Source organism: Wasmannia auropunctata, unplaced genomic scaffold, assembly GCF_000956235.1.
Source record: "Wasmannia auropunctata unplaced genomic scaffold, wasmannia.A_1.0 LD336026.1, whole genome shotgun sequence".
Taxonomy (NCBI): domain Eukaryota; kingdom Metazoa; phylum Arthropoda; class Insecta; order Hymenoptera; family Formicidae; genus Wasmannia; species Wasmannia auropunctata.
This window is the reverse complement of record NW_012026864.1, coordinates 2,315,551-2,336,171: the sequence shown is the minus strand read 5'-3', so window position 1 is coordinate 2,336,171 and position 20,621 is coordinate 2,315,551. Positions and strand designations below refer to the sequence as shown.

At 42.9% G+C, this 20,621-nt stretch overlaps 1 protein-coding gene across 5 annotated transcripts in view; it reads right to left on the bottom strand.

Moving 5' to 3' along the window:
• LOC105452840 (myocyte-specific enhancer factor 2) overlaps nt 1-20,034 on the bottom strand; it is a 70,932-nt gene extending 50,898 nt beyond the window's left edge. For all 5 annotated transcript variants that reach the window (XM_011694321.1, XM_011694326.1, XM_011694325.1 and 2 more), the window contains exon 1: nt 19,443-20,034. The gene's annotated coding sequence lies outside the window, so the exon portion shown is untranslated. The remainder of the gene's footprint in view (nt 1-19,442) is intronic.
• Between the last annotated feature and the right edge of the window lie 587 nt (nt 20,035-20,621).

The following is a 20,621-nucleotide window of genomic DNA, read 5'->3' as shown; positions in this document are numbered from 1 at the left end:
CCCCCCCGAAACTGACGGGCATGATTCTGCCCAATTCAATGAGTCATCGGCAAGGACGGCATCACGTCCGTCCGCGCCACGCGCGTAAAATATTATTCTCTAATTTACACGTAGATTTCGTAAATGATCGCTCGCTCACTCGGAATTCTCACACATGTTTCACATGCGGTGCACGTGGAAGACGTGTTGCGTCGTTACACGCTCTGCCGCGTCGTCTATATCGAATAGAAAATTGAAAATTCATCTTTGCGTCTCGGGAGCAAAATAATGGGAGAGAAAATGCAAGCGTTCGACCATTCGACGCTCGCTGTAATATTCAAGATGAGCTGGTACGTGTTAAGAGATCGAAATGAAAGATCTATGCTTCTTTATTTAGCGCGTCATTTTAAAGTGAATGAAATGGACTATTATCAGACGTTAATGTAAAAGAAAAGATTCTTGGAAAATGCAATTGGAAGCTTCAAAGATAAAATAACATCTCTCTCTGTATAGAAGAAAAAAATATAGAGTAAAATTGTGTAACCGCCCTCAATTAGCTTTTTTCGTTAAAAAAAAATATATAGCAAATCCGAAAGAGGATAACGATAGAATTTCCAAAAATAAAAGATAAAATGAGTATATTCTACTTTTTATAAATGATCTTGTTAAATTTCACATTTTCGATCGAGCTTTCTTTATCGCGCAGAATCTCAGCTCCACGAGTGCGCTAAACGTGTCCTTATAATATTGTATCTACATGCGAATATACTCGTCAAAGGGTTAACGACGTACAATATTACCACGTGGCCTACTGGCAGCTTCTCGAGCGGATCGTCTTGAGCGTAAGTGCCAGGGCGCCACGTCGCACCGCACCCTTCCACCGGGTGGCACAAAGCGAGCGAGCGAGGGCGGAAGGGGGGAGGGGGTGACAGGGGGAGAGGACTCTCTCTGTCCAAAGGGTTTTCGAGGGCTGCATCGGCATTCCGATAACGGAGCGCACGCGTGTACGTGGATCGCGTGTGCTGCACGCGTTCCCTCTCCGGCCGGCTGCCACTTCCGTTGCGCATTTGCGCGACTGGCGCGCTGGAAAGGCGCCGCAAGTAAGATCTTTGCCCTTTTGCCTCTCCGCCCTACTTGCACGGCATTAATTCGGTGAGCTTCATCAGCTCTCGCGTACCGAAGGTCCTTTTACCGGAAAAGCGAGCGTCGTCGTTTTCCAACGTTCTCCTTACAAATTACATAAAAAATATAATTACGTTGCGAATAGTGAATAAGTGAGGGAACGCGCTTCGCGAAATCGCGGTTTCCTGTAATAAAGTACCGATTTCCTGCAATAAAAATCATTTTTCAAAAACGTCGGGGGGATGTGATCAATTTTGATAAACAGGAAATAGGAAATCAGATTTAGTAAAAGTTGACTTCGTAAATCGCCCCGAACACATTTTCTTCCAGCATCAATCGATTAATATTTAAATGCATCTCAGTCTTCTTTTTGTCGTCTATGTAACCTAAATCCCGTTCAAATCTAAAGTAAGTGTTGCAATATGGAAAAAATGTCGAGATATATGTAGACCCCTTATTGGCTGTCTGTATAAATGGCATTTCAAATGAAGTCGAAAATTAGCGCAAGAGAGTTAGCGGTAAAAGAAGGCTAATAGCATACGAATCTGAAAAAACCGTCGCGTTTGGAGCAATTGTGTTTTTACGCGATATTAAGACATTACAAGCAAAATCTACATCAATTGCCTCTTTGTGAACCGTCAGTTGGAAGAGATTTGAATAAAGAGGCAAAAAACGAAGCGGGCTCGTGTGCGGTGCCATCCTGAAATTTTAAAGAGCGCACCATTCGATAAAGGAAACCCACAGCACCTGGGTCATCATCGTCGTCTGGAGACCCGACCTCCAGCTCAAGTTAACGACGCTACTACCGTCATATAGCTAAGTGCAGTCGTGGCGTCGCAGACGTCATGCGTGAATCACGCACACGCGCGTTCACCTCCCTCTCCCTTTCGCTTTTCTTTCACGTTCTCTCTCTTTCTCTCTCTCTCTCTCCTTCTCCTTCTCCATCCCTTTCTCTCTCGCTCGTTCTCCCTCACGATGCACGTTGCCGCACCGCGCCGTTAACTTGAAACGCGATACTCGCCGCCGTGGTTCAGAAACGTGAGGACCGAGCGTGACGATACGAGGAGGCTGATCGGCGGCGACCGCGACGACGGAGGGGCGGGGGAGGGGATGGAGAAGGAGGAGGATCGTGGGAGGAAGAGGCGGCCGGAAAGATTAACCGTGGAAACCGGTGAAAGTCGAGAAAACTCGCGGCACGGTGTAATTCGTCAAGATAAGAGAAAGCGAGAGGAGAGGAGACGTAGGTGGGATAAAGAAAAGAAAGAAGTGACGTGCGGAAAGAGGCAAGGAGAAACTTGAAAGGCACATTCGCGCCGCTAGCAGAAAGAGAGAGAGAGAGAGAGAGAGGGAAGGAAGAAGAGGGAGAAGAAGAGGGAAGAAGGAGAGCTGGCAGCTGCTGGGCGCGTGCGGCGTCGGACCTTTTAAGGCGCGATCACCGGACGCCCGGCGTCGCAACTGCCCTCCCCGCGTCGCTCCCGCCCTCCACGGCCCCACCAACGTTGCTGCTCTCGCGTCCTCCGCGTGTGTTTCCTCTCCGCCGCCTCCCCGACACCTTCTCGAGAAGAGCACAAACCGCGTCGCGACGGCCTCTATGAAATCTCATCCACCTCGCATCTCCCCTTTCCTTCTGTCTAATCTCTTTTTCTCCCCCTACCCCTCTCGCGTCCCACTCTCTTTACTCTGTCATCCCCTCTTCTCTCTCCGAGAATTTCAGAGAACACGTTTTGCTGCTCGCGATACTTAATCTGCGATCGAATGAATTAAGGGACACACATGACAATTTTTAATTTATATTTATTCGACGTCGCATCTATTCTCTCGCGTAATAAAATGAATTTCGAGATATTCCACGTAGAAATTTTTCTCGCTGTATATCGCACCTTTTATGTAAGACGCGTGCAACAATGGCATCGTACGAAGAAGAAGGCTTCTTTTGAGAAAAAATTAAATCAAAGTCTTAATACAACTTCCGAGTTTCCGGGCGAGAATAAAACAGATTTGCTGTCTCAAATGCGTGTAGGTGCTCTTTATTACATTCGAGAAAGAAAGAATATTTTGTGCCGCATTTTAAAAACTATGTCATAAATATCACGTCGCTTGAATAGATGATATTATTAAAAAAAGATATTTCATAATTCCGATGTTTTTCTTCTTGAAAGATATATTAAAAACGAGGACGAAGCTGTTTCTCCGCTCCAAAATGGTTCACTGTATCGAGTATAGCGATATTTATGAATTATATTTTCTCTAATTATCCAATTCCGTCTGATTGAATTTTTAATCGATAAAAGAAATTAGGAACACGCCAAGAAAGCCCATTCTCCCCCCCCCCCTCCCCGGCCAAACTGCATAAATAAATAAGGTTCGACTAGCGGTGATACCGCCGGGAGAGCACATGCTGCCGGCCGGCACAAACACGTAATAGCAGATCTCTCTCCATTTCTCATACCATCCCTTCTCTATACGACCCCTCCCATCCTATCCGCAACATCCTCCCACGCTCCTTTTATTCCTCTGCTATCCACTGCCGGATATCGCCGCGGCGCCTTGTCAGCTGACCAACACGGTTCTTCTCACGTATCGATTCGCGAGAGGTCGAGTCACGTGTTCCACACGTCGTTTTCCCCATCGTTTTCTCGCATCTCGCGTTTCTTCGTTTCGCCATAGATCACCAGCACTCACAGAAGAGTGCGCGGAGTCTCGGGTGTGGAGGTTTCGAGATACAAGAACGAGAAAAAGAAAAGGAAGTAAAGAAATTGCCAAAGCAATCATTTTCCCGTAATTCAATCAATTTTCCTAAAATTTCAGCAAAATATACCTTTGTTCGCGGTGCAAAGTTTCCCTCACCCCTTCCCGTTCCTGCAGATATGTCACGAATTTAACAACGACGACACTGATTGTAAACATCAGAGCATTAAACGGAGTATCGAAATTCAAACAGAAACAAGTATAACTCTCAGAATCAACAGAGATGCCCCGGAAAGTAATTCATAAACTTTAATTTTAAATATACATACGGAAACACCGCCTGTCCCGATTAGAGATTATTTTCTTAGACAAGCCCTTAGGTAATACGGAAGCCATATTAATACGATACGAAGTTATCCCGCGAAAGCAAACAAATCTCTTCTGACGAAAATTCGCGAGATAAAAACTAGGAGAACGCCGGAAAAAGCGCCGATATAACTCTTAACTTTCGGAACGTCTCTCCTTAAAAACACGACGGCGCTCGTGCCAAATATTTTGAGAGGTATTGACATTAATATCACGTCTGGTGAACTTCTCGCTACGTCGACGAGGGCGAAAGAGAGATACACAGGGCGGACGAAGATAACCCAACGCTCGGATAATACTCCGGATTATCGGCGGTTTGGTGATTTAAAAGGAAACTCGCCGAAAGCCGCGTCGTCGTCCGCGGCTACGCCTCGTGATTCTTTAAATTCGATCAGTGCATCTCTCTATATACAGTCTCTACGCATCGCGTGCGTAATTTCCGTGCAAAAATTTCGTCTAATTAACGCTCACGTTATCTCGAGTAATAAAAAAAAACATAAACCGTCATTGTCTTATCATTCTGATTACCGTGCTTTCACGTACATTTCGGGCAATTACTCGCGATTGTGTCCTTTATTCGCAGATTATAGTAACTTACATTAAATATATGTACATAAATATATGACAGATCAACTGTGGGTATCTGAAGAACAGCAGAGGCAATTCTTTACACTGAAAAAATTTACTAAATGTTAGTACAATTTTTTTTCCAATGTGCTCAACGTGTTTAGTTGGTACTATCTTAAGATGTTTATTTACGGTAAATAAATATTTATTCAATAAGAAAGTAAAGTAGAGTTAAATCAAATTAATACTTCTTGCTTGAAATAAATAGATATATGTCTATATGTAGTAAATTTCCAGGTACTGTTGAAACATATTTATTAAAATTTAGTACTTATACTTTTTCAAGTACACAGATATATAAAATAAGAAAACTATTTTGTGTATGTGAGATATGCGAGCGCGGTACAAACAACATGAATTTTCTAAAGAATCAATGCTACCAAGGATTACCAAATGAAATAAGACTGTCTGACTGCATTCTGCGCGCTTTTAAATTGTAGAGATAACGAGAGAGAGTTATTTCTTCGTGTTTGTATAAGGAGCTTGAAGCTAACTATATAAGGAGCTTGAAAGAAACACTAATTTGAAGCTCATTTGCTTCAAAACAATGAATAATCAAAGAATAATGATACAGCCAGGTTCTTTAAAAGTTTAAAAAAAAATTAACCTTAAGTTGAGGAAATCAAATTTAGATTGATTATCTCGGGCAGATTACCGTTAAAGAAACAGGCTCGATTACTGTAATAACTTAACTCGCAACAACGTTTCCGCTATACGTGACTCGCGTGTCGTTATTCCGCCACTTTATTGCGAGGGAGACTCAAGGGAGAACATTTTCAATAAGACCGTTATATACGTATACAGCCATTAAAATGAAGGAAAACGCCAAATTCAACCGCTAGATATTGGTTTGCCCATTAATCTTCATTAACTTTTTCTTTTTAATTTCAATTACAGTAATATTTTTCGCAAATAAGTTCTTTACAGTGTTTTAGCACGCTTGTATAGCATCTTTATCGAAGCTTAATTTTAATATGTGACATTATTTCAGCTTTAAATTACAATTGGGTTCTAAAAGACCGACAGTGATCGGCGCGCAGTTTACTGCACTGAAATTAAAAAAAAAAATTAAGAATATTAATAGGCAACTAATATCTAACCCCAAATTTGGCGTTTCCCCTTACTTATTAAGAGAGAGATTCTATTTCAGTCGAGATTTCAGTGAATCGTATGACGAACTGTATTTGTGCGCACACTTGACGTCGCGATAAAAGCGAAGTTTCAAACGGGATACAAAGCAACATCTTTTTCCACTTGTCGCATCAAAATTGTCATAAAAAAAAAAAAAAAAAAAAATGCAACTTCTGTTATCCAACAACGAAAGAAATCGAGACCGTCGCGTGTGTACGTGCATGCACGTGTTTGTGTTGGCAAGGATTCGTATCTTTTATCTCGATATCGAGCGCGTTCCGTTTCCTCCGCCATACGTAATCCGCACGGTAGCGGCAGTAACGGAGAAAGACAAGAAGGAGAGAAGGGGTTGAGGGTCAGGCCGACGGGGGGGGGGGAGGATTTCCGCCCCATCCTCCTGCCGCACAGGTAGGCACCTCGCGCACCTACGCGACGACGACGGCGGCGGCGGTATTATACGGCCGGAAAGGTGTATCATGCATGCGCGCGGCACGGCGCGGCGCGCGGCATACAGGTAAAAGAAACGTCGCCATGGAAACGACCATGGCCACCCTCAATCAATACGCGCGACGGGGTGTCGGTCGGTCGGTCGGTCGGTCGGTTCGTTCGTTTGTTCGTTCGGCCGGTAGGTCGGTGACGCAGGCGAAAAGCCCACGTGGTCCTATCGGCCACGTGCGAGAACGCTCTTCGCTTTTCCCACTTCCAAGTACCTCTCTCACCCCCTAACGCCCTTCTCCTCCTCCTTCTCCTCCTCCATCATCTCCTCCGTAACCCGGATCACCCTGAGATTCCCTTCCCTCCTCGCGGGCGCGCGAATGGTGTTTTCATTCGACGTGTTTCCTTCCGCCGACATGCCCGCCGCGTTTGGGATGACCGACGCGATGGCGTGTGGACGTTCTGGTGCAGCTCGCAAGACACGTGCGAATCGCACGTGGGAAAAGGGAAAGGCAAAGGATTCAAGGGATCCTTGCCCGAAAAGTCAGAAACGCACTAAAAGTGTCACACAAATTCGCTCTCGACGGAAAAGAATTCGTATCCGGAGATTTGTGAATGAAGACTGTTCGCGTAAATAAAGTCCAGTTCGTCGTCTAGGTGAAATAAACACCCCGTTATTATTTTTGTTAAAAAATATATATATTGTACATGAATGCAAATACAATTTAAGAAGAAACGTGCACCCGCTAAGCTGCAAAGTGTCCCGCAACCGCTACCAATTATCGGAAATCACAAACCCTGCAAGTCAGATCAACAAGAATGTCGCTCGCTCGAAGAGACATTGATGGTAGTCGAGTTACAAGCAATTAAACTTTAAAGGTCTCCGTAAATTAAACTTAGAGAGGGGTGGCATAAATAGAGAGCGACAGCATCCTCTCCGTTCGATTTTAGATGAGCCGCGGTTTAATAAGTCATTAATACGAGGCGACTCTTTGTGCGCGAAGAGAGATATTTGTTTAATAGCTTCGAAACGTAATCCATAACGGACGGATTAATGAAACGGGGATCAAAACGGGAGCTTATATAGTAGTCAGAATTGGTTTTTCCTTCGCGGTGACATCGATTAGCCCCCCTTGACTACTCCCTACCCATTTTTACCGAGCACATCGTGATTGGACCGCGACCGCGGCAGGCTCTTCGTTCCTTCTCTTTTTTTTTTTAATATTTATTTCTCGTGGTGGCACAACCATTCGTGTAAATGGACACTTCTTCAATTGGATGCAGACAGCTCGCATGTTCGAACGGCGAACGGCGAATGCTGTGTTGACATGTATATATCGATCGTTTTGAATTTTACGATCCATAAACTTGTAGGGCAACTTATATCGATCGCAATTTTTCGTCTCTCTCTCTCTCTCTCTCGCTCTCTCTCTCTCTTTCTCTTTTCCCTTTTCCTTTATAATAAGATAAAACCTTATGTCAAGGTAAAGTTTCAGTGTAATTAAATAAATGATTAATAAAAAAATTTTTATACACTAAAATCAAAGACATTTTAAAAAGTCATCTCCAAAACTGTTTCAATTTATTACGTAGAATCTTTGTTTGCCTCAAAGTAGACAATTCAGTATAAGTGTTAATATAGCTACGCGGCCTATTTCCATTTTAATAATATATACTTTATGAAACATAAACAAAAAACAATACACTAGTAGTTCATTTTAGAGTAAGCAGGTATCTTAGTTTATACTCAAACTCGTCCATGTTTAGATAAATTTTAAAATCCGAGACAATTTATTTTAAAACTATATTAAATGGCCTAATTTTTAATCCATGCATTATTAGTGTTATACGTTTTTACTTCAATGACAAAAGAAGACGCTTAATATAAATCTAGGAGGTCGACAATGCAAAAAAAAAAAGAAATATCCAAAATACTTGAATATTTCTATTCTCGCTTTATCGAGATGGGTTCAATTATCTTCCTTATATATTATAATTTATATTTTAAGATGAATTATAAAATATACGTCTTATATATAATTTTATAAAGCGTCAGAGAAATTGGAGCCTCCATATATTCAACGTCAAATCTACTGAAAATAGGGTGACAAATTGGACATTTCTCATCCTCATTATATATTTATATAATTTAAGTACGCATAATTATATATTCATTATAACATCCGCAGTAAAGTTTTAAATTTCCATTTCCTACCCACCTCCTTGATTCCCCCTTCGAGTTCACGGTTAAAGAAGATCCGTGGCGATATCACGCGCGCGTTTGCTATTTTCACACGTTCCGCGTCGCGCGACCGTGATCGGGACCGCGATGCACGTATATTTGAGAGTCGCAATATCGGCCGAGAAGCGAGGCGGGACGCGTCCGCCAGAGATGCGCAGGGATCGCCGTACACGTGCGAGCCACACGTGACAAAGGGTAAAGCCGGCAAAGGGAGAGAGACAGAGAGAAAGAGAGAGAGAAAGGGAGACACAGAGAGAGAGAGAGAGAGAGAGAGAGAGAGAGAGGCGAAGAGAGGATGCACCTTCCTCTTGCTCGAGCGCACCGCATCGACTTACGTCATTCGATAATGTTCCCTTTGCATCGGTGACCGATGCAAGCACGGCGATGAACATCGGCAAGGTGCAACGGTGGTAACTCCTGCCGGGTGAGCGGCGCCCTTACAGCGTCGCTCGCTCTGCGCGTTTCACACGCGTGAAGGAGCGAAAAAAGGGGGCCGGTCGGTCGGACGGACGCCGGACGGACGGATGGATGGATGGATGGACGGACAAACGGACGGACGGACGAACGAACGTACGTATATACGTATGAACGAACGAACGAACGAACAAACGATCAAACGAACGAAAGAACGAACAAACGAACAAACGAACAAACGAACAAACGAACGAACGAACGAACGAGCGAGCAAGCGAGCGAACAAACGTACGAACGAACGTACATACGGGCGTCTTGCCCGCAATTGCGCACAAGAGCCGATGGACTTGCGTCATTTGACGCTCTGTCTCGCTTTCTGCCTCCTCTCTCTCTCTCTCTCTCTCTCTCTCTCTCTCTCACTCACGCTCTCTCTCTTTTTCTCTCCGTCTCTCTTCCCTTCGCAGCAAGCGATACGCGCGGACATCGCAATTTACTCCTCTTGCGACGCGATGACACGTGCACACCGTTCACGGGGGTGGGCGGAAGAATGCACCCGGGGGTTTGCGCCAGCACACGCCGAAGATTTACGTCAGTCCTGACCCGACGCGCGCTCCCAAGGTCGCCGAAGGCGCGCGCGACGATCATCACCGAAGGGCGTCCGCCGAAAGAGAGTATAAGTATAATAGAAATAGTAACGAGCATAGTTAATCGCGTCAGACTTGTTATCAGTGTTACTCGGCGACCCTTGGCGACATAGGACGGTAATCTTACGCAACAGTTACGCTTCTTGATTCCATAACCTTTGACCCTTAATTAGTCCTATGAAAATGGAATTTTATTTATTACGTTTGTCAAAGGGGAAATTAGTCCCCATTATGTGAATTATTGAAAAAGCTCACGGGGCTATTTTTAGCCGCAGTATAAAAATTTGTAGTACATAATGATCTTACACAAATAAAATGAAAGAGAAACTTTACGAGCACACGCTTTGCATTTTTGCAAGAAGTTTTTTTCTTAATTACGTTTTCATGATACTCCTACGTATTAATTACTATTGGAAAGGAAATATATTTAACTTACATTTGTTTTAATTAATAGAATTTTCATAATGTATTAACGTTCTATTGAAATTTAATAATTGTAATGATAAAATAATTAATAAGGAAAATGAACGCTTTCCAAAATTAACGCTTCTCAGATCAATACGAAAATTATTATATTTATATTATATTCGATAGAAATTCTCATTAGCAATGACAATAATATATTATTAATCAGCGATAATTCTTTTAGTTTATATAAGCTATAAATTATCTCAAATTATTTTCTTTCTAAAAACTGACGCGATATAAATATATCAGTTAAAAATTATCACTGAAAAATTGCCGAGTATTGTTTAAACAAATATTAGTATAGTAATTCTATTTGTATAATTGCCGATATCTCGGTTATACAATTTTCAACAACACAAATTTCAGGAACAGTAAAAATTAAGATCTGTGCTAAACGACCGAATTGAAAGATAATACAGTTCGTAAAATTTCTAATTTTATCAAGAAAATCTTGGATATATTAATGTACGACGTCAGAAATAAGAGTTCTCTACTATAGGTAATACAGTCTTTTATGCGTACCCCAATTTATTCGTACCGATATCTTTTAGTGCGCCAGAATTAAAATAAAATAAAAAGAAAAGTATGTCTCGCGGTTTTATTTCCATAAAATACATTGCAAGTGGCCAAAATTAGTGTATAATTTCTATCAAATTTTCCTCTAATATACTTATCTCATATATTCCATCGCGGACTTCTATCTTGCTTCTAAAAATACGAGTAAACTGAATTATTGAAGTGCGCGTCAGAATTCTAGAGTACCTGGATCAAATAAGTCAACGCTTCTTGTCTAAATCACATCCAGTGTGTCTTAATTATTCATTATTATTATAATAGTTGAAGCGTTTTATCGCTCGAAAAATAATAATAGTTACTTATTGCACGTCGTTTATCAAAATTCTTATCACAGGGCTTTTTATGAAAAAAAGAATCTAGGGAAGTATCTTTGTTTTGTTTCACGGCGTGAAGACGTCAAGCAAAGATCATGTTGGAAAAGAAAATAATTCAGATTCGCAATATCCCGCTCATTAATCGTTAATCACCACCCAATATTTAATCTATACCAACGCGTATAGTGACACAAAGCTTTTTGCATTAACAATGCAACATGTAGCTTCGGTACAATCTCCATTATTAATTTACGCGAGCCTGCCTGATTCACGCGAGCATAATTTCGTGATAAGGCAACATATATAGAATTTGCAAAATTGATGCACCGTCCAGAAATACGTTATAATAATAAAGCAGCGGATAATAAAACAAAATACCTTTTATTCTGTATTTAACAGCCGGTGATACATGCTTCATGCAGATTTCTTTTAATACGTTTAATGAGAGATATAAAAAAATCTCCATGTTATTATTTGATATCAGTGAGATACTTATAATTTGTAATTATCGGGATTTCTTAAGTTTCGTAAATTGTTCGCCAAGAGAACTCGCCGATATGATAAAATTATATTTTCGGACCGCGAATATCGATTTTAGCGTGGAAGCGTATTTTTGAAATTCGAGCAAATGGCACAGTCTTCAGCCTTGCAGAGAGAGAGAGAGAGAGAGAGAGAGAGAGAGAGAGAGAGAGAGAGAGACGGCGTAGCTCGGTTCGTAGCTTCTTCGCTGCATCGGATCTTGACACGGAAGATTGTTCGATCAGAAGTAACCGAAGCAACGCCGCGCGGGTCTACGTAAATTGATGGCTTATTTGGCGCGATAAGAATTATTTTCCTTTTCAGATCCATTCATTTGTGACACACGACACGCACGCACGCGGCATGTGATCACGTAATAATGCTCCCAAAACACCTGACATCAGCAAAATTGGATCCGATACCCGCGGGAAAATGATCGATGGAGCCATTCTTCGTTGTTGTCGCCGTCACCGTCGTCGTCGTCGTCGTCGTCGTCGTCGGCATCGTCGTCGTCGTCGTCGTCGTCGACATCGTCGTCGTCGTCGTCGTCGTCGACATCGTCGACATCGTCGTCGTCGTCGTCGTCGATGGCGGCGCAAATCGATCGTCGGCGACCGCACAAGCAGAGTTTTCTTCCTTCGTGGAATTTTTATGAACCCGCGAGCTTTTTCGGGCGCACAGCGGAGAAAGAGATATCCGCGCGTCTAGAAATCAGGTCCCCGTGAAAGATACATACGTACGGTGCGATTTCCAAAAATGTCCGCGGATAATTCTGTCATGAGTTTTGCCGCGCGCGCGGGGCTGTCTAACTGTGCACACTTTAGCGGGCCGCGCTAAAGAATTAAAGCATGAATGATACAGGGAGCGCGACGTTAACGGGGTCGGCGTTTTAATATAGCGCGCGCGCAAGACGAGAATATTAGAAAATGGTCTACGATCACCGTTCGATATGAATAGGCGTCCAAAATGCGATTAAAAGTGATATGATATTTAAGTACGTCTGTGGAACAGTCGAAAGTCGAAGGCGCGAAGATTGGAGCGCGGCGAGGTTTTTACATCGCGAGCAATTCCCGCGGATTCGCGCTGCATACACAAGCGATAAGATCCCTTCCAATCCGATTAGGCTTATAAGCTCCGTCCCGGGACGCGCGACTAACCGAAACCCGTTGCAATAAAACCTCACTCGAGATCGAACTGAATCGCGCCTTTTAAATCCTTGAGATTTTTGCACCTCCTCAAGTGGGACGCGCGCGGCGTTTGACGTAGAGCCGAGTATAAAAAAAAATAAAAATGATGCATCGCCGACACGTCCGCGAAGTTGTGCCTTCCGCGTTTATAATCCGTTGCGGCCGACGTCGTATCCGTTTTGCGGGTAATAGTCATCCGACTATAATCTCGTCGTGTACCTTGCGTAACGCGCCGCCGCGCCGCCGTGAAGTAGTCGGACGTTACATGAGAGTTTACGTGCGGTATAGGTATAGGTAGATTCCCGAGCCGGTATCTTCTGTGTATACTAATTGATATTGTGTTTTGCGTGTTACTTGGTAAACAGGTAAACAGAGTGCGTCAACTGGTCGATATCTTGCGCCGGTGACAAAATACGCGACTTGGTTTCCCCTTCTGGCCCTCCATTAAATATTTAATGGAGCTAATATATATAGTAGCGATATCGGAGAAAAAAAAGAAGTCAATAAAACATATTTTCTCTTTTTAGACGGCACATTTTATTTTTATATAACATTATATATATATATGTATATATATTTTTTTTTTCACAACTTTACTATGATATTTTAAGATGTTTGTAGCATCATTATCGAATTAAAAGATCAATTTAATATTATTTCAGCGTAAAGTTATGATTGCGTTTTAAAAAAAAGTCCGAAAATAATTGGCGTGCAATTTACTTATGGTAGAAAATTTTAAAGTAAAAATTAACAATATTATATACATCTATAGCTTCTAGGCCGTACGTTGCATTTTCCTCTATTTGTATAATGTAGTATACATTAATTAGCGGCCTGATTGAAGATATTATTGTGAATACGTATAATTAATATATATATTATTAATATATATCATGAATATTATAAATATATTAATATATTTCTGTCAAGTGTATAGCATATGCATTAACAAGAACCGCCGTGACACGTAATGTATGCGAAAATCAGGTTCGATACTGAATTCGTTAGTCACGTCGCTGATGTCACCCTGCACAATATCGGCGAGGATCTACCGCTAAAAGATGTTAAAGTAATGTAATATAGACGCCTCTCTTATCGCGCTCGCGCCTCGCTTATTAGAATAAGAAAAGAACTCCGGCCTCTGGCTATGTGCCGGAGTGTATATTAACGCCGATGACAGGTATATACAAATTTGTGCAAGTCTAGAACACGTTGATAAGATTATACGGCGCGATAGAAGCCGTTACTTACGTAATCGAAAATTAGATGCGCGCTCTTCAAATATTGATAGCGGGACTATACCAGTGCCGGATAAAATATCAAAAGCCAATAGAGAATTTACAAACAATTTGCAATTTTTAATCACGCGGTTGACCGCGCGATAAATAATTTTTTAACGATAGATATATATATTTTTTATCATAAATCGCGTTGTCCTTGATAGATCGATACCATAATCAAAAGTTACCACGGTGCAAAAGGCGAGAGATTATTTAGGCAAAAATTTGAATATTTCAGGCATTTTGCCGTATAATAAATTTTTAATACTCCTCATCAAAAAACGCAGCACGTTTTTTTTTTCATTCTTATCGATATTGTCATATTTTCTTCGAGTTATGTCACAATTTATATGACATTTTCTAAAAATGTGTAATATTTCATTTTAAAAATATGCTTTCGCGTCTGCCGACATATTTTTACGTTTCTTCCTACAACATTCATATATTCGCACATTTTTCATATGCAATTTGCGTTGCTAATAATCAAGTGACCTTCATAAGTCATTATGTCATTACATTTTAATCGCGTTACATTTATGCAAAACCGGTATATTTACGTATTCACGTACCAGCCAGAATTCAGCGAGCGCGACAATCAATCGCAATATAAAAACTAATAATGTAATTAAATATATTAACACGATACTTACGGCGATTTTACCGCGTGCGTATGCGTATATGTAAACATGTTTCACTTCATAAATATCATCGATTAAAACTCCTCGCGACTATACTTATATCGCCAAATCGCTTGAGAGCTGTGCAATCAAACACGGACTTTGGCGTTCTATAGCTCCTGCCGCACGCTTTTATCGCCGAATACTTACAAGTGCCGAGTACTTGTCCGATGCTGTAATACTACCGATTGCCCTCTCGGGTATTAATTCTCCTCAAGTGACATTTCTCTCAGGGGCTCGATATATTATGGTGCATCTTTACGTCGATCTACAACGATCGATTATTGTCAAGTTTGAATTCGTCGCAACTTGTGGATTACGCGGAGTCTTTTGCAAAGCTGCGAATAAATCTTAGACAAATAATTTTACTTTAATCAATCGAATTTACTTTTTCATCCTTTTAACGTTTCAATTGTACCTTTAATCGAAAGATTCGATTGAATCAAATCAGAATAACAATTAACTTTTCAAGCTAATAAATAGAATTATAACTTTTTCTACACATTTTTTGCGTATAATTATCCGAGATAAATTAGGGTTTTTAATTATAAATTATTGTCTTTTCGATTAAACAGTTTTGTACTGATTGTAATTCGGATATCATATATCTAAAGATCTACCGAGTGACGTAAATATAACGCAAAGCAATGCAAATCATCGAAAAATGAATTATATTATACAAAATGGAGCAAGTGTGTTTTCGAACGGTATAAATAAAATATTTTTACGAACTATTATTTTCGAACGGCATTAGATTTGTTTAAACACGAAATCAGAGCATTCGTTTTGTATAAATAACAAAAAAACTATAAACTCATATGTGCGCAATAAAAATAAGTAACAATATATCATGTCATATATCCTAAGATTAAATTATCAATACCACTTTCATTAGTTTTCAAGCGAAACATTCCCCGCAGCACAAAGTGGACAAAATACAGGATAATTTTTACGAGCGCTTTTTGCTTCCAGAAGTTTGATTTATTCGATATATAGGTAAATGATAACCTAGGTGAAAGGGATGCTATTGTTCCCACGCAATATAGGCCCTATGTAACCGGAACGTTTTACCATCGAGACTTAGGTAGGTTTTGAACATTTCCCGACAAACAGTATACATTTCAGCACGTGCGCGCATCTTAACGATGACGGGCTGCGCCGAATAATCCAGTAGGCGAACTCGTGGTTTTGCCCACGACTCGAGTAGAATGGAAGCGAGTCAACGCTTCATCTACATGTTGGCCCGCGCCGATTTGCATTGTGCCTCACTCTGGGGACCCACATTGTGATGCGCTTTGTGCTGCGTGAGGTCGCGGCGGATAACGAGAGGCCGCCGGGCCGCGTATTGTCGCGTGGCCACGTATTATTGTGCGTTGTGTAGGTCTAGGTTTCCCCTTCCTCTTCCCCTCCCCGCCTCAACCCACGGTTGGCCGAGATGTCGCGATAAACCGGCATCCGATAAGGTTACCGAAACGCGCGTTAAAACGTCGTACACGTTTCTTTGCACGCCGCTGCCTCTTCCGCGCTTTCCGATGAAAAAAACGTAAGACAGAGGGGAAAAAAAAGATGCGAGCGCGCAGGTGAAAAGTGGCCTTTCCACCCCAAGAACGGGGTGTACGACGAATGACAGCGCGGAGCCCGAGGTCCCGCCTCTATAATTTCGCGACGAAATCGGGGACGAAGCACCGTGCGTAATTTGACAGATACGATTGCACGAGGTGTCCTAATAATAATAAATCACGACGGTGAACCTGAGGAGAAACAAATGGAAAAACCGAGCTCTAATTACGCATATTAGACCGTGATTACGCGAGGAGCGGAGATTTCGAAAAGATTAGGCGTCCGTATAATTGCGCGACGGGAGTCGTTAATTGTGAGAATTTTTTTTTTTAATAGCAGATTTTCGCGTCTTCTCGAGATTACATCTTTGACGCGTTAACTATCATTACTCACTCGCGTTTCTTGACCGCGCTTTTCCACGCGAAAACGTTATCGAAGGTATAACCATAATGATTCCGTAACGTCTGGCACTAAACGAGATAATCAAGACCTTTGGAAATTCGGGAGCAATTTATCTCCAGTATAGATGATAATTAATTGCATAAAACATCATGAAAGTGATAATTAACTCCACTATCGGAAAATTATTACGTTGTTCCAGTTTACTCTGCGAATTCGGTCACTTTACCTGACCTTTTTGTAAATTGCTTCGTATACAATATTAAAAGGCGTTGCAGCAAATAATTACACGCACATACACACAATCAATTTTTAAGGCTACGTCTCTCCTATCCAGGTCCATATTTTTTATTATTATCCGAAAAGAGCACAGTTAAAAAGATTAAGATTTCAAATGCAAATCTGGCCATGCTTCACTGACTATTTTTTTCTTTCTCTTTCATTTCTTGCAAAACGTGAAGCAGATAAACATATGTGCAGTGCATGCAAAATAAACGAGCGATAATAAACTAATGAAAAGTGCTCCTCTCTTTCTAACATAAACTGCTGAACTGTATATTTTGCTCTGTATTTACGATTTTCGTTTACTGACCGAAAACAAAGATAGTAATGGATTATTTTAACTTGCAGATATTATGTATATACATTCAAAAAATATATTTTTAAATATATTAAACTTTCTCCAATTTATTTCCGAAGTTAGTGCACGTTCTGGCGTTTTCGCGATTCCAATATATATTTTCATACATATTCAAATTTCCACGTAATCACGCGGCTTCGTATTACGTATATAAGCGTAATGAAAAATCGACGACGATGGCATCCGAGATAAAAGTGCAGCCGCAATTCGGTTGCATATTCCCGCGAAGATTTCTACATTACCGGTCGCGATTTCGCGAAGGCGGAATCCCGGCTCGCTGCAGATGGCGGTACGAAACGGAGCGGCGGCGTCGCTCCGTCGTACGCAGCAGGATACGCACGTTGTTGCGTTTTATAATATTTAATAACACAACCACACGATAGGGGTTTCGATATCTGCGGTGGCAACGTCGTCCGCGGCGTCTTTTATCAGCTTAAAACACAAGCGAACTCACGATGTGAACTTCATTGTCGAAAAGGCAGAAAAAAAAAGTACATACGTCTCTCTCCGCGGTCCGCTAAATGCGCCACCGCGACTAACAAGAGATACGCTTAGTAAACATTTTACGCTCTTCTCTCCAATCGGCCGCGAATCGATAGTCGACGTATGATTTAATTATTTCGCCTTCGGCGTGAGCTCGGAATTCGCCGTCGCAGAATGGTACATATTGTCGTTCGCAGAGAAAAAGAGAGAGAGAGAGAGAGAGAGAGAGAGAGAGACAAAGATTCGCCGTATGTAACGAAAACAATCAGCGGCAACACATGCGTGAAATTAATCCACGCTGGCTAGGCATATTTGTGCACGTTTATACCTGCCACGTGCAACCGTCATTGTACCCAGACGGATCAAAAAGAAAATGCCACAGACCCGATATCGCCGTCTTGCGAGTCAAACGGATTATTCTTTTATTTTTTTGTAAGAAATTACATGCACGCACGCAAACGTACACGCGCGTTCACACGTTCCCACACACGTGCGCCTATGATTAATGATCTTCATGATTTAATACGCCGTGCGGTTTATAGCGCAAAAAAAAGGCTGGCAGGTAGCGCACATAAGATGCGGCCGATGATGATAATCAGTCGACGATAAATCATCTCGCGCGACAACGAGGTAGTAAACAGTAATCGCGCGCTAGAGTCGAAGTAACGTCTCGCGAGGCGCAGGCAACTAGTTGCCAGTCGGATCTCTCCTAAGGCGTGGTTCCGCCGAAATTTCGTGGAATCGCGACGCATTCGAAACGGAGCTGCCGCACGTTTATTCCGACCGGCACACGTCGATCGAGAGCGAAGATTTCTCTCTCTCTTTTTCGCTCGTATAATCGGCGTCCGAGTCCCATATTGGAGATCATCAGCCGGCACGAATCTCCGGATTCCCCTGACATCCGCAAGGCATCCGGATTGCCTACCGATGCTGTCATTCCCCGTCCTCCGTCCTCGCGCCGCCAACTCCCCCCCCCCCTCTATCCCGGCCGGTCTTGCACGCAGTTCTACGACGTCAATTTCAGTTTTTCCCCCGGGATCTGCCGAGATCGCTCTCCTCTACCGGCGCGTTGCCGATCCCCCTGCCGTCGCCGCCGCCGCCGCCGCCCTTCCCCGACTCCGTTAAAACGCGGATCTACCGGTTTCTCGCGATTGCACGACGGCCGTGCAACAATCGCGAGACCGCGCCGAGCGCCGTCATCTCGCGCGCTCCGAGAGACAGCCGGAGTCATCGGCGAGGAGGATCAATAAATCACGCGGCGATACGCGCCTCGCGATGCGTCCCGGCGCATCCCGTCCTGCCGCGCGACCTTCGAGAGGGTTGAAGATTCTTTTTCGCTCTCTTTCTCTTTCCCTTTCTCTCGCATGCGCTCCGTTTCTCGCGGTCCATCGAAATCCGAGACCGAGACGTGACGTACGTGCGTACACGTACGTACGTATGTGTGTGTACGTGCGTGCCTCTTGGGCTTGGGTGCGTGCGTGTGCGTGCGTGCGGCTGCTGCGCGCTCGCGTATGCACGTTGGAACGTGTGTGTGTGTGTGGGTGGGCGCGTGTATGTGTGCGTGTGCACTCTCGCGCGCGCGGGTGTGCGCGCTAAGCGAAGGCCATGTCCGACAGGCTACTATGTACTACTCTGTGACGGATGACTTTTGAAAAGGTAAACAGGCGAGGGAAAGACGATTTGCTACTCACAGTTTTCCGTCGACGGTCCAGCCGCTCCCACACGATTTCCCCCGTCGTGCGCGCGTGGCCCGGTGATTATTTGATTTTGCACAGCAACATTATTGTGCGTCCAGTAAAAAAAAAAGGAAAAGAGAGGGAAAAGAGGGAGAAGGGAGGGAGGAGAGAGAGAGACGGAGAGAGATGGAGGGAGAGAAAGAGCGTGGCGAACGATGGGGAAAACGCAGGAGGGAGAGACGGAGACGGTGATAGAGACAGATCGGAGGGTGAAGAGGGCGAAGAGGGTGAGGTAGGGGAGAGAAAAAGACACACGCCGAGAGTGCTCGCTCTTGATCAAAAGCACAATTTTCGTGACGTCATCGGCGGTCGGGCATGCGCGAACGTATTTCGGTGATTTTCCACGCACGGCGAAACACGTGCGACGGGTCGGTCGACGCCACTGCTGCTACCGCACACAGCACTACATATCGCTAAGAAACGCGCGGCATTATCGCGTCGGAGCGGCGGTACGGGCTTCCACAAATACCGAGCGCGATTCGCGAGAACCACCGCGACTGCCGACATCTATCCATCCACTCCCACTTGTTAAGTGACGTACACTGACGTCACCGATAGTTTACCTTGAGGCCGCGTGACATTGAGCGGCAGGGCGGCCAATCGCGACGCCGCGAAAATCCCACGGCCGCGCGCGCCGCGCAGCCGAGTTTTCATTGCGCGCGACACGCGCGGCGCGCGATCTCTCGCTCGCTCCACCGAAGTCCGAAACTCACCGAATCGTCTGAATCCAAGCTCTCGTCGACCTCGACTAAACTCCGATTAAATTAATTAACGATTAATACAACCGACGGAATTGACCAGTAAACGAGAATGAATTGAAATATAAAAGATTTTAAAAAATTCATTTCAATGTTGGCATAATGCATACTTTTGAAAATCTCAATTCATTTCAATGCCTTATTTGTATTCATTTGTAGGAATTGCATGAATCACATTTTCTATGCCTATTCAATTAAAAAATATATATATTCAGCTTTAAAAAGTAAATCGTGAATACGGTTAATTCAAAATTCTAGATAGGAAATATCGTTTTTTCAATCTAATTAAATTCAAAAAAAGTTTTTCGTGAAAATGGAATTTTATTTATCTAAATCCAAAAATTATTTTTTGGATTTAGATAAATAAAATTCCATT